Source organism: Podarcis muralis, chromosome 1 (genome assembly GCF_964188315.1).
Source record: "Podarcis muralis chromosome 1, rPodMur119.hap1.1, whole genome shotgun sequence".
NCBI lineage: Eukaryota > Metazoa > Chordata > Lepidosauria > Squamata > Lacertidae > Podarcis > Podarcis muralis.
The window spans coordinates 11,016,442-11,027,874 of NC_135655.1; the positions used below are offsets into that span (position 1 = coordinate 11,016,442).

The 11,433-nt window shown below is 44.7% G+C and overlaps 1 protein-coding gene across 1 annotated transcript in view; it reads right to left on the bottom strand.

Annotated features, from left to right (window-relative positions):
- ESR2 (estrogen receptor 2) overlaps positions 1-8,037 on the bottom strand; it is a 66,005-nt gene extending 57,968 nt beyond the window's left edge. Inside the window, exon 1 of the mRNA XM_028742879.2 lies at positions 7,681-8,037. The gene's annotated coding sequence lies outside the window, so the exon portion shown is untranslated. The remainder of the gene's footprint in view (positions 1-7,680) is intronic.
- Positions 8,038-11,433: the final 3,396 nt, after the last annotated feature.

Below are 11,433 nucleotides of genomic sequence, written 5' to 3' on the forward strand. Positions count from 1 at the left end.
GATGGCCATCCAACCTCTGCTTGAAAACCTCCAAGGAAGGAGAGTTAACCACTCCCCTTGGGAATCTGGTCAACTGCCGAACAGCTCTAACCACCAGAAAAGTCTTCTGAATGTGTAGCCAGAATCTCCTTTCTTGTGACTTAAATCCACTAGTTCGGGTCCTACCTGCCAGAGCAGGGGAAAACAAACTTGCTCCATCTTCCATGTGACAGCCCTTAAGATATCTGAAGATGGCTACCATATCTCCTCTAAGTTCCTTTTTTCCAGGCTAAACATACCCAATTCCCTCAACCATCCCTCATCAGCCTTGGTTTCCAGACCCTTGATCATTCACCCCCCCCAAAAAAAAAATTTAGTGGTTTTCTCTTATAATACACAAACATAAACACAGAAAAAAACATTACATTTAACACAACATAAAAACTTAACAACAATAAAAACGCAAAAGTTAAAAGAAGATTTTTTTCTTCTTATTATTCCCTGTTATATTTACATTGCTAGAAGAGTTCCTTGACACCTTCCAATCTGAATTTCATCATAACACATATTTAGCAGTTCCCAATTTCATATTTGTAACATCAATATTCTCTTTCATTACAAACTTCTTATCCTTACTTCCAATTATAGACCCTTGATCATTTTGGTTGCCCTTCTCTGCCCACGTTCCAGCTTGTCAACATCCTTCCTAAATTGTGGCACCCAGAACTAGACACAGTATTTCAGGTGTGTTCTGACCAAGGCAGAATAGAGCAGTACTATTACCTCTCTTGATCAGACACTAGACTTCTGTTAATGCAGCCTGGAACAGCGTTACCTTGTTTTGCTGCTGCATCACACGGTTGACTCATGTCAAGCTTATGGTTCACCAAAACCCCTAGATCTGGAGGGGAGAGAGTCAGGAGTGAACAGCAGAAAGCTTTGGGATTAGGCTCTCTGAGAACAGAGAGTCAGTTTCAGGAACACAGTAAGAATCAATACTTTGGCGAGCTCTGTGGGGCAGCTGTGTCCTGATATCACTCCCTCCAACAGCGAACTCTGTGCTGCCATGCAAACAGGAACAGAGCCACAACTGAGAAGCCTGTTTGTAACTGCTTGTAATATTGCATTTTTAAAATTATTGTTTGGGGAAACCCTGGTCTAGAATGCTGTTTACATGCTGGGTGCAGAGCACTAAGGTCTTTTAATAAGAAAACAAAATTTATCGAAAATAGATGGCCAAGTGTTCAAAATCTTGACAGGAACCCAAATGGGGGGAAAACCTGGTAGAGAAAAAGACGACTTGGCATTTCTGTCCAAAAGAGATACAGTGGTACCTCAGGTTAAGAACTTAATTCGTTCTGGAGGTCCGTTCTTAACCTGAAACTGTTCTTAACCTGAGGTACCACTTTAACTAATGGGGCCTCCCGCTGCCAACTTGCAATATCTGTTCTCATCCTGAAGCAAAGTTCTTAACCTGAGGTACTATTTCTGGGTTAGCAGAGTCTGTAACCTGAAGCATCTGTAACCCGAGGTACCACTGTAAATGCAAATCCTGCCAGGTTCAGAAATCTCATGAGATCCCGTTCACTCTGTGACTGTATGACGCAGCATCCTGTCAGAGGCCTGGTGCATCCATCCCAAAGCTCAGGAAACTTCTGCCCTCTTAAACAACCCAACAGTAAAATCAGCAGCAACTAGGCCCCTGACAACCTTCGAAAACCTCCTTCTAACAACAAAGGGAAACGGTAAAGGGATGGTATCCGCAATATACAAAATACTACTCCAAAATCCCACAAACCCCCTAGACGCAATCAAAAAACAATGGGAGAATGACATAGGCAATGAGATTAACCCCACTCAATGGACCAGAATGTGGTCTAAACCCCCCTTTAAATCCATATCAACGAAAAGAAAAGAACTCTCTCTGAAACTCACCTACAGGTGGTACCTAACACCAAGAAAGTAGCGATAATACGCCCAGGAACCTCACCAAAATGCTGGAGAGGGTGCACCTCCACAGGCACATACCTCCACATGTGGTGGGAGTGCCCCAAAATCCACCTATTCAGGACAACAGACACACAAGAAATATGTAAAATAACTAAGCAAGTATTAGACATCACCCCAGAATTGGCCCTACTAAACATCTTCCAAGACAACAATGCCCATTTACACCACAAAGAACTCATAACCCACCTACTTTCAGCAGCCAGAAACACCATAACCAGACACTGGAGAGACCTGTCAGGAGTAAGCATGGACCAATGGTACCAAATAGTATGGGAAACAGCCCTACTAGAAAAATTAACCAATAAACTGAAACTGACACGGGGACAAACAGAAGAAGACGCCTTTACCCTGGTATGGCTCCCCTTTATCACATACACAGCCCAACAAGACAATGACAATAATCCACCAACAGCATACAAATCAATATGGCAAACCTGATCCAAAACACCCACCCACCCCATTCACACATGACAGCAAAGATCACCACAGCCAACCACAAATGAACAGCCACACCCTAGGCCAACTCCAACCTCTCTCACCACCAAAGGAACACAAGTGAACAGCACAAGCAACGCTGACACCAAACCCTACATACATTAAGCGTAATAGAAACATCGCCACCCGACCCCAACCCCCACCCATCTTCCCCCCCACCCCTTTTTTTCTCCCCCTAATGTCTCAACAAATAAAATGGATTTGTAAAAATGTTACATGGAAAAAATATGAGAGACATTATACATACTTCTGTAAAACAAGAAAATCTTTAACATATGTGATGCCACGCACACATCACTCCCCCCTCCAACTGCCCTTGCATGCTGGCACCTCTGACCTTAACTATTCCCCTGCGAAAAAAATTCACTGCACGCCACTGGCAACGCAATAGCTCCCTGCTTGGCTTAAAGCAGCAAAGCAGAACCCTGGCAAGAGCCCTAGTAAGTTCAGACTTGCCCAAGGCCATAGTGGGAGCTTTGTGACTGGGCAGGGATATGGAGCTTCATTCAAACCCAACGCTGCCTCAAACACCCACCCCACTCCACTCCAACATTGACGGGACACAAATCTTTGAAGCATCGTGCATAATTTTGCCTTCATAGAATCTTAGAGCTGGAAGAGACCCCAGGGGTCATCTAGTCCAACCCCCTGCAATGCAGGAATCTCAGCTAAAGCATCCATGGCAGATGGCCATCCAATCTCTGCTTAGAAACCTCCAAGGAAGGAGAGTCCATCGCCTCCCGTGGGACTCTGTTCCACTGCCAAACAGCTCTGACTGCCAGAAAGTTCTTCCTGATGTTTAGTCGGAATCTCTTTTCTTGTAACTTAAATGCACTAATTCGGGTCCTACCTGCCAGAGCAGGAGAAAACAAGCTTGCTTCACCTTCCGTGCAACAGCCGTTTAGATATTTAAAGATGGCTACCATATCTCGTCTCAGTCCACTCTTTTCCAGGCTAAACATACCCAATTCCCTCAAACATCCCTCATCAGGCTTAGTTTCCAGACCCTTGATCATTTTGGTCGCCTTCCTCTGCACACCTTCCAGCTTGTCAACATATCCTTCTTAAACTGCAGCACCCAGAACTAGACACAGTATTTCAGGTGTGTTCTGACCAAGGCAGAATAGAGCTGTACTATTACCTCTCTTGATCAGACACTAGACTTCTGTTAATGCAGCCTGGAACAGCGTTAGCTTGTTTTGCCGCTGCATCACACGGTTGACTCATGTTAAGCTTATGGTTCTCCAAGACCCCTAGATCCCTTTTTCACATGTACTGCCATTAAGCCAGGTGCCCCCCATCCTATATTTGTGCACCCAGTTCTTCCTGCCTAAGTGCAGAACCTGACATTTGTCCCTATTGAAATTCATTTTGTTAGCTTGCGCCCAGTTCTCCAATCTGTTAAGGTCATACTGAATCCTGATTCTGTCTTTTGCAGCATTAGCTACCCCTCCCAGTTTGGTGTCGTCTGCAAATTTGGTGAGCATCCCCTCAATTCCTGTTTCAAGCTTAAACTCAAATTTGAAATTCAAATCAGTTCAAAATGTATAGCAGGGTTTGTTTGTTTGTTTTTGTTGCGGTGGTGTGTGTGTTTGTGTGTTTAACTGATGGCCAAGAGCTAATGAGAGGTAAGAGTCCTGGTAATCTACTTTGAAGAGGCTGGCGGATTTTAGCATGTGCCAGTCCATAGTCTACTGCATCTAGAGCCAAGTCTAGCATCTCTCTCCTTTTCTGAAAAAAGAAAGAGCAAAAATATTGACACAAGGTCTTGAAAACTTATTAATTACAATCCTTAACTGTGCATTTGTGTTTGTGTGCCTACTCAGGAATAAGTCCATGTTTGTCACGGAGCTTAACTCCCTCCCAGGTATTATTATTATTATTATTATTATTATTATTATTATTATTATTATTATTATTATTTCTACCCCGCCAATTTGGCTGGGTTTCCCCAGCCACTCTGGGCGGCTTTCAACAGAACATTAAAAACATGTGGTACATTTAAAAACATTAAAGGTACATGTGGATAAAATAGCAGCCTCTGGAGGATAAAAGAATTATACTGACTTGTTGGGATAAAAGAAGACCCTGTGGTGTCTGAAATCTGAAAGGCACTGGAGATAAATTCATTTTCAAAATATTATTTTAAAAGAACCTCTTTAAGCCATTTCCCACCTGAGGTGATTTATTAAGACTATAGGAAGCAGCCCCGTACTGAGCCACACCATTGGTCCATCCAGCCCAGTACTGTCAACACGGACAGGCAGCAGCTCTCCAATGACTCAGGCTGCTATAAGCGGAGATGGGATAGAAATAGGAGCCTTTTGCATCCAAGGCAGGTGCTTGCCACTTAGCTTCGGCTCTTCCTTATTTTGGCACTTGCTTTTCCTTGTTTTTATCTTGCTATTTGTATTGTCATGGCAAAACGCCCCAGGAATTTTGACTTTCGGGGCGGCATGGAAATGTTTTGAATAAATAAACAAATAATGCATATATACATGCTGTGAGAAGATCAAACTTATCCATTCTTCAGGAAATCAGCCCAGAGTGCTCACTGGAAGGACAGATCCTGAAGCTGAGGCTCCAATACTTTGGCCACCTCATGAGAAGAGAAGACTCCCTGGAAAAGACCCTGATGCTGGGAAAGATGGAGGGCACAAGGAGAAGGGGACGACAGAGGACGAGATGGTTGGACAGTGTTCTCAAAGCTACCAGCATGAGTTTGACCAAACTGTGGGAGGCAGTGGAAGACAGGAGCGCCTGGCATGCTCTGGTCCATGGGGTCACGAAGAGTCAGACATGACTAAACGACTAAACAAGAACAACAACACATGCTGTGAAAGCCCACCTAGGTTTCTGCTCTCCCTGTGCTGCTAGCTTGTCCGGTTTTTGCTTTGTCCTCCTCGAATCGAGAAGGCTGCAAGCAGGAAGGGGTCCCAACAAGCTGGTTTGCCATTAGGTGGCTGCATATCATTGCTCAGGTTGTCTTGCAAACCAGAATAGGATCCCCGCATTTCTGCATATTCCAAGGAGACACAATTTCTCGGGCTCGTCCAAACTTCTTCTTTTTTCCCAGGGACTGGATCTCTGCCCAACTATTTGCCATTTTTATCATTGGCATTCCAAAAATGTGAACGCACACACATTGTGATTCAGCCGAGTATTAAAAATAAAAGAGACGGCTGCAAAATTATATAATAAACATAGGCTGCGCTGCATGGATCCGGAACCACAGACCCTTTTAACCGATGTGATCAGTTAGCCCAAAACGCTACCTTGAGGTTTAATCCTACAATCTCTACATCTCTGTGTCGCATAGAAATGCTCTGCGTCGCATAGAAATTGCATCTCGACCTTTCGCCACACTGGGCTTCTCCAAAGAAGTGGACTGAGTAATCGTCTGAGTAGCCTTTGTCAGGGAGGAACAAATGAGTAAGGATGGTGTGCATTTTGTAAGGGAGGGGGGCTTTACCTGGATCAATACCTCTACCCGCTTTAAACAAGCGGGAAATTGTGAGGTTCAAGTACACAGTGCACATGAAGCCACATTTGTCTGTGCCAAACCATTGGTTGTGCTAACTCGGTATATTGCTGCAACCTTTGGTTGGATATGGCTTCCCAGGGACTTGGGTAAAGATGTGTGGGATTGAACCAGAGATCTGCAGCAGACAGCGCATGAGCTGTGACCCCCCCTCCCTCATGGAAAGGCTATGAAAAAGGGTAATGAAGCCAAGCCCTAAGAGGGCAGGATTCGAAGCCTCACCTTTCAATGCCCCACTGCTGCAAAGACACAACCTTTCAAGGCATCGCTAGCAATTGCACAAAGCCCCTGGCGTGGCGTCACCTGTTCTGAGATCACCGTGGCACAGAGTGGGCTACAACTCCAAGAAATAGCCACAGAAGATGTGTGTTGGATGCATATAAGACTATGCCTTGGAGACAGGTTTCCAGTGCAAGGAGGACTCCCAGAGGAGCCATGCGATACAGTTAAAAGGAGGCTTCTTCTGAGCACGTACAGAGTAGCCACAACAAGCCCCCACCCCTCGACTTTCTTAGCAGGGATGTGAGGGCTTCGAGGATGTGACCTTCAAGTCTGTGCCTCTCTGTTTTAGGAAGCATACACACTGGGCAAGATCCAGCCAGAGCTAAACGATCTGGAGTCCCATTGGTTTCAATAGAAGTGAGTTAAGCAACAGCTTAAGTTTCCTACTGACATCAATGGGACTTGGAGGCATTTTATGGTGAGCAAATTGTGCCCAGTGTGTGATTTTCCCTCAGATCTGGGAAGTATTTTTCTACCCAGCAGTTAAGAGACCGGTTTACAGTCTACTGCTACTTCCATGCGGTGGAATTAGGAATTAATGAGGCATTAGTAGAATGGATGAGGAATTGGTGAAATTAATTAATTGGGAATGCCATTGCATTAACCCCTTTCATAACATTCCTTAAAAAAAAGAGTGGAGCATAGACACAAAGGCTGAAAAAACTCATCCCAATGGTGATCCTACGCCTTCCGACTCAGAAGTAATCTCCATTGAACTCAATGAGGAGTATTCCAGAGTTATTTGTATATAGGATTACATATTTAATTTCCCCCACCGCTCAGACTGGGCTCAAGCCAAAAATCACTGCTCCACATCTTTATAATGGATTTGAGTAATTTTTGCCCAAATAAACTCCAGTGAAACAGGAAACTCCAAGCATATGAAAAAATAAATTATTTGGCTTTTCTCTCATTCATATCCAGTTTCCCCATCATTTTGGTTAAAGTATTCACGGTGAGTTTTTGAACACTTGTGCCATCCCCAGTCTTTCTTCTTCAGGTGTCATTTAAACACACACACACACACACGTACACGGAAGCAAACCACAAATGACTTAAGTAACAAACTTTAGCAATTTTTTCTAGACAACTTTAAGAGTTAAAAAATCTGAAAATTCTGAAATGGTCCTGAGAAAGGCCATTTTGAGCTTTCTAAATCTAACTGTCCTCTTTCCAGAATTATTATCAATCAAATCAACAATAGCATCATTTATTGCTCTCCCATACCCCTTTCCATGATCCATTACCTAGCAATCATTTATATTCTCTCTCTCTCTCTCTCTCTCTCTCTCTCTCTCTCTCTCTTTCATTCACTCATACACAATCCCTCTCTATATGTATTAAAATTCACACAGCTCAATACAAGCACCTACCTGAGTGCTTTTGAATGGATCGTTCTTGACTCTGCAATTACTGGGAACGCATTAAACCCGAGCCGGCATTTCCGAGTTTGCTTTTTCTGCTTCCTTTTGCCTCACCAGAGCAACAGCTGTATCCAAGACGGGCTCCGGCAGCCCACCGCTGAGCCTCCGTGAGCTCAAATACCAGCCGCTCCGAAGCGGTATCTTGTCAGCTAGTGAGCGCGCACACACGCGCACATGCAGACGCCCGGTGTTTTCTTTCCCCGGCAAAAGCAACAGCTTAGTTGAAGTTCCCCTCCTCCTCCCCTGACATGACAAATTTCAGAAGCTTCTTAGTCACTGCCTGCTCTAGTGCCCAGCCTTGTCTGTGCTCGTTCCAAACTAGTCTATGTCTATCCTTGTAGACACCGCCAGGATAATCTATTATCTGACAACACAGACCTCATTACCAAAGGAAACATTTGAATCACGCTTTCCGAGTGTCCTTAACCAGGGACAGGTCCCTGTGTATTTTATTTATTTATTTACTTATTTAAGGGTGTGCTGGTGGTAAAAAAAACCTCTCCCTTCTATTCCTCGAGAGAGGGGGAGTTGGGGAGGGATTTTTTTTTATTTATTTAGTAAGTTTGCAACTGTGCCCTGACAGAATGCAATAGAAGTCTTCCGTTTGGTTAAATTTGGTAAAAGGAGAGCCAGTTGCATCTTGATTCCGCACGCAGGCTGCATTAACCTTGGAGTAAGTCTCCTTAGGGACGCGGGTGGCGCTGTGGGTTAAACCACAGAGCCTAGGACTTGCCGATCAGAAGGGGCAGTTATGGGTGAGGGTGAAAGTTTGGAAGCAGCCCACTGGTGTTACGTTTATGCATTCATGTGCAATCCTGTGCATGCCTGCTCAGAAGTAAGTCCCACTGAGTTTAAGGAGACTTAAACTTAGGTCCAGTCCTGACCGACTCTGGGGTTGCGGCGCTCATCTCGCTTTTTTGGCCGAGGGAGCCGGCGTACAGCTTCCGGGTCATGTGGCCAGCATGACTAAGCCACTTCTGGCAAACCAGAGCAGCGCAGGGAAACGCCGTTTACCTTCCCGCCAGAGCGGTACCTATTTATCTACTTGCACTTTGATGTGCTTTCGAACTGCTAGGTGGGCAGGAGCAGGGACCGAGCAACAGGAGCTCACCCGGTCGCAGGGATTCGAACCGCCGACCTTCTGACTGGCAAGTCCTAGGCTCTGTGGTTTAACCCACAGCACCACCCGCGTCCCCATGGCTGGAGATACTGCACTGCAAAATTCAGAGAGGTGCAAATTTCAAAAGAGAGACGTGTTTCAGGTGACACATTGCTCCAGGAAGTGCAAATTAAAGAAGTCTGCCTTTAAATGTGATCAGAACTGCGTTTCTTTCCCATCCTTACCATTCAGTCTCATAGTGAGGATCTGGCTGCAATGAATATCTAGACTGGCCTCTGCCACTCAAGCACATCCAGTGACATTTATCACATCGAGGGGCAGTTATGGGTGAGGGTGAAAGTTTGGAAGCAGCCCACTGGCTCCCTCGGCCAATAAAGCGAGATGAGCGCCGCAACCCCAGAGTCGGCCACGACTGGACCTAATGGTCAGGGGTCTCTTTACCTTTTTTATCTCCAGCCATGGTAATGTAGATAAAAATGTGTTTGCTAGGGGGAAACACACATAAAAATGCACACGTTGGTGGAAAGTATGCTACAAAAGTGAATTACCTTGGGGGAAATTGCTTGCAAAATGCACCTCCTGGGCAAAATTGTGTTTAAAAATTATATATCAGGAGAACGTCACACTAAAAGTCATGAAGATTATTTTTAAAATGCAGATTGATGTGGAGAACAGGACTTAAGATTGGAAGAGTAGACCTAGATTGACAGATTCATCCATCCCTACAGACTGGACAGTCTTATGTTTCTTCGAAGAGCAGGTGTGTGTGTGTGTGTGTGTGTGTGTGTGTGTGTGTGTGTGTGTGACTGTTCTAGTCCATTTCATGCAGAGCCAGCAAAGAAATGCCATCAGCAATGTGCAAAAGGAGGGCACACTTTAGTTGGAGAATGCACGGGGGCAGTGAAGGTTAGAAGTACACAAGGATGTCCATATTTTCATGTGTGCCAAAAGGTCTGGCATTATTGTTGCTTAGGCTGCTGGGTGTTTTTAATAGGTTGTTGCATGTTCATTATTATAATATGTAATTTTTTTATTCACAAAACTTCAGGGAGGTGCTTTGACAATGAGCAGTAGCCTCACTAAGGAAGAGACCTAATATAAACTCCCCATAAGCTCTGTGCAAGCAAATCAGGCCAAATGATCGATAAACAGGCCTTCCGGAGGAGCCCTTCCACAGCCAGGGCACCACTACAGAGAAGGCCCTGCAGCAATCCCATACATCTACTGCCCCACAATCCCAGGTCAGTTGATTGGGGAAGAGGAAATCTGACAGATACTTGTTTTCCGGATAGGCATAGGGGAGAAATCTGATCCATTTCACATTAAAGGTGAAGCTACATAATTTGCGCTTTCCAGATAAAGTACATGCACCCGAACACAGCCATTCTTTGAAATTCACGCACCTCTCCAGTGCAATTCTCCAGCAAAATTAAGTGTACAAAAATGCATATAGCAGCGTAATGTACATATTTCAGGAAAATAACACGCAAAAATGCATTATGTTAAGGATCCATTGCTTTGCAAAATTATGTGAATATTAGGCAAAATTCCATAGAGAATTAGATATATAAGTAGAATTTTGCACTAAAACCCTGGTGAATTTTCAGAAGGGCTTAAAAAAAACCCCAAATCAGACTGCTGATGTGCAAATCAACTAAACTGGATATTGGAAAAATGAGAAGATAAGAGAAACTAAAATTGACAGATTCATCCATCTGTAGTCTCAGGCAGGACCGGCCCTCCCATCAGGCGGGGTGAAGCAGCTGCCTCAAGCAGCAGAAGACCCCAAGGCGGTGCCCCTGTTGGTATCCTGCCACCTCTGCCAGTGGCAGAGAAGCAGTGCTGACATTAGTGCCACCCAGTGGCGTAGCGTGGGTTGTCAGCACCTGGGGCAAGGCAAGTAATTTGCGCCCCCTAACCCGTGGATTTGCGCCCCCTAACCTGAGGATTTGCCCTAACCCCAGATGTTGCGCCCGGTGCGGCCGGCCCCCCCTGCACCCCCCACACTACGCCACTGGTGCCACCTTCTGACAAAATATTGCCAGATCTAGCAGAGATCTCACGAGATTTTGGCAAGGTCATGCAAGATTGCACCAGAACCCACTAGTATTGTAGAGCTACCAGATTTGGGGAAACTCCTGAGCCTGGAAGTGTTTAAAGTTTCCCCACATCAGAATCTGGTAGCTCTACAATGCAATATATCTGGAGAATACAAGTTACCGGCAATATATATCATCTTGCTCTACTTTCCCAGTGAAGGGCATTAACCAGCAGCAGACATCTACAGGGGGCGAGATCAATTAAAACAGAATGAATCACTGCTCTTTCCAAAATCAATATTAAACCAAAGGCTCTAAGACAGGAGGGTGGAATTACTTAAAACTATATAAATTTAATGCCATGTTGCTACTTTGCAAATATGGGGATGGTGGAGCATTTGAAAGGAAAGCCATATGTACTGTTACCGAGTACAACCAAATCTGTATAATGAGTGGTTTTGCAAGGGTGATAATGCAAGTCTAGCACCACACTGTTCCTTCCAAAAAATAATAATAAATCCTTTTCTAAATCATGCAGGTTTT